At 41.1% G+C, this 3445-nt stretch overlaps 1 pseudogene; it reads left to right on the forward strand.

The window, feature by feature from the left end:
• Window positions 1–230: 230 nt before the first annotated feature.
• Window positions 231–981, forward strand: LOC110574765 (annotated as a pseudogene).
• Window positions 982–3445: the final 2464 nt, after the last annotated feature.

Consider the following 3445-nt stretch of genomic DNA (forward strand, 5'->3'; position numbering starts at 1 on the left):
GATTTGTTTTGCAGTATTTTATTGAGGATTTTTGCACCTATCCTCTAAAAGATATTGGTCTATAATTTTCTTGTGATGTCTCTGTCTGTTTTGGTATCAGAGTAATACTGACCTCATAGAATGAGTTGGCAAGTGTTTCCTCTTTTTTTTTTGAAAGGGTTGGTGTTAATTCTTTAAACATTTGGTAGAGGCTGACTCCCTTAGAGGAAGGCCCTGTGGCTGGGGCAGCCTCGATTGCCCGGCCGGGGATCCGAGCCGAACTGTCATCGTCAGAATGTCGGGCAAAGACCGAATTGAAATCTTTCCCTCGAGCATGGCACAGACCATCATGAAGGCTCGATTAAAAGAAGCACAGACAGGTCGAAACCTCCCGAAGAAAAAATCTGATGCTATAACTCTTCGATTTCGACAGATCCTAAAGAAGATAATAGAGACTAAAATGTTGATGGGTGAAGTGATGAGAGGAGCTGCCTTTTCACTTGTTGAGGCCACGTTCACAGCAGGGGATTTCAGGACCACAGTTATCCAAAATGTAAATAAAGCCCAAGTGAAGATCCGAGCTAAGAAAGATAAACGTAGCAGGTGTTACTTTGCCAGTGTTTGAACATTATCATGAAGGAACTGACAGTTATGAACTGACTGGTTCAGCCCGAGGTGGGGAGCAGTTGGAGAAATTAAAGAGGAACTACGCCAAAGCAGTGGAGTTACTGGTGGAACTAGCTTCGCTTCAGACTTCCTTTGTTACTTTGGATGAAGCCATTGAGATAACCAACAGGTGTGGTTATCCCTTGCTCATATCTTCACAGAGCTGGATGAGAGAGAGCGAGAAGAGTTCTATAGATTAAAGAAAATACAGGAGAAGAAAAAGATTCTCAAGGAAAAATCTGAGAAGGACTTGGAGCAACGGGGGCAGCTGGTGAGGTGATGGAGCCTGCTAATCTTTTGGCTGAAGAGAAGGACAAGGATCTTCTGTTTGAATAATCTTTCCTGCTCTGGTTCTTTCATAAGCCCTAACATGGCACCATTTTAATTCACGGTGTGTAGGTTTGGTATGTGTGGCTATTTATTTTTTGGCCTAAGATTTCACTGGTGGTAAAATTTCCCTGGATGTTGGTTATGGGACTACCTTTGCAAAATCCTAATTCAGCAACCATTTAGCACCTGAGATTTGTAGCCCCTGCCCAGGAACCTGTAGAATTTATTCAGCAGAAGCAGTACCCTGCTCCATGTACATCTGTTCAAGTGATCTGCTTACCAAGCATATTAGGAAATCCCCCTTAGGAAACAGCAGTGGCCTCAGGCCAGCTATGGCCGTGGCCGCCTGTGTTCCCACCTGCTCCGACATCGTGGCCCTGTTGTCTGGGATCTCTGCGGCCATCCTGTGGAACCCTGGTACTTCTCCCCAGCTTTATGAAACCTTCACTATTTGCGTTGCATGACAGGTCTCTGTCCTGTCTGTCATGGGAGTTCTGCCAATTTGAATGTGATTATGGTATAAACAGTAAAATGATTTAAAAATGAAAAAAATAAAAAATAAAAAAATAAACATTTGGTAGAATTTACCAGTGAAACCATCTGATTATTTGGGTCTGGGCTTTTCTTTGTTGAAAGATTTTTTTTAATTGCTATTACTAATTCAGTCACCTTACTTGTTGTAGATCTATTCAGATTTTATATTTCTTCTTCAGTCAGTTTTGGTAATTTGTGGCTTTTTAGGAATTTGTCCATTCCATGTAGGTTAGCTAGTTTGTTGGCATACAATTTTTTGTAGTATTTTAATTCTTTTTATTTCTGAAAGATCAATAATGATGCTTCCTCTTTCATTTCTGATTTAGTAATTTGAGTATTTCTCTCTTTTTTTCTTGATCAGTTCAGTCAAAGGTTTGTTATTTTTATTAATTGTTACAAAGAACCAACTTTTGGTTTCATTGATTTTCTCTATTATTTCTCTATTGTGTCTGCCTTTCTAAGTCTCTTAATGGTGTGTTTTAATGAAAATAACTTTTTAACCTGAATGGTAATTCACCAGTGTTCTCCTTTATAATTAGTGCTTTTTGTATCCTGTTTAAGACATCTTTGCCTACCTAAAGGTTTTGAAGATTTTTCTCATATGTTTTCTTCCAAAAGTCTCATTATTTTACTTTTCATATTTAAATATACAATCCGTCTGAAATTGATTTTGGTGTGTGTGCAAGGTGGGGTCAAGATTCCTTTCTTCCATATAGCCATCCTATTGATCCAGAACCATTTTTTGAAAAGATCATTCTTTCCTGCGGTGTCAACTTTCTTATGAATCCAGTGACTGAATATGGGTGGTTTGGGTAGAAATTTTATAGACCAAGAATGGTGGCAAAAACAGGTCAGGTCGGGGAAAGAAAAGCAAGAATAAAACTTGGGAGTCAAGGCAGACTGTTCAGTTCACTTGCTCTTTCTTGCTTGCTTACATTCATGAGTGCATCCCAGGCCCTGGAGACACAGTACTGAGAGAGATGGATATGATCCCTGACCTCACAGAACTTATTGTGTAGCAGGGAAGACAAACAAGTCAATGACTACAATTTACATTATTATTTTTTACGTTATTATTTGCCAATGACTACAATTTAGAGCAATTATATTTGTGATAGGAGGAACTTCAGGGTTTTATATAAGCCTCTTACTGGAGGGCCTAGTTCAGTCCAGAGGTTGGTAGGTAGGAAAAAAAGCTCCCCAGAAGAAATAACAAGTAAACTAAGAGTGAAAGATTGAATTGGAGTAAATCAGGGGAAGAGTAAGAGGATAGGAAAAGAGAGAGGAAGAGAATCATCCAAGGCAGCAGGGGGAGATAGGGGGCAGGGGGAGGGAAGAGAAGAGAGGCTCTAGTATGAAGGATCTTTAAATGCTTGGTTATTTTAAAGGCAGCGGGGAGCCTTTGAGGGTGCTTGAGCATCGAAGTGACAAGATCAGATCTGTGCTTTCAGGAGACTAATCCTGCTACAGTGTGCAGAATGGATTGGCGTGGGAGAGACTGGAGGCTGGGAGAACAATTTAGAGTCCATTGCAAGAAGTTAACAGGAGCATCTGTTATCTGTTAGTTTTTAAATGCCTTTTCTAAATAGCCCTCTAATTGTAAAGTTTTGTTCTTTTCCCTTTTTTAAGTAGCTATTTGTGGGTGTGCAGTAACCCAACAAAAATGTCTCCAGGAATTGCCCCAGGCCCACTGGGTGGGAGCGCACAGCAGGCGCATTGTGTCAGCTCTGTAGCCTTTTGTCCTACGACACCCATTCCCTGCACAGAACATTTCCTGGCAAAGAAGCAAACGGCTGCAGTTCATCAGATACTCCAGTCCCGGACTCTGACCGTCAGCCCTCCATTTGGGAGAAGCAGGTCGAAACAAGACTGACCTTCAGGTCTCTAGTGAAGTGAAACCCTCAGTCTGCTGACAGCCCAAGGTCCCTTCCCTGCT

Source organism: Neomonachus schauinslandi, chromosome 4 (assembly GCF_002201575.2).
Source record: "Neomonachus schauinslandi chromosome 4, ASM220157v2, whole genome shotgun sequence".
Lineage (NCBI taxonomy): Eukaryota > Metazoa > Chordata > Mammalia > Carnivora > Phocidae > Neomonachus > Neomonachus schauinslandi.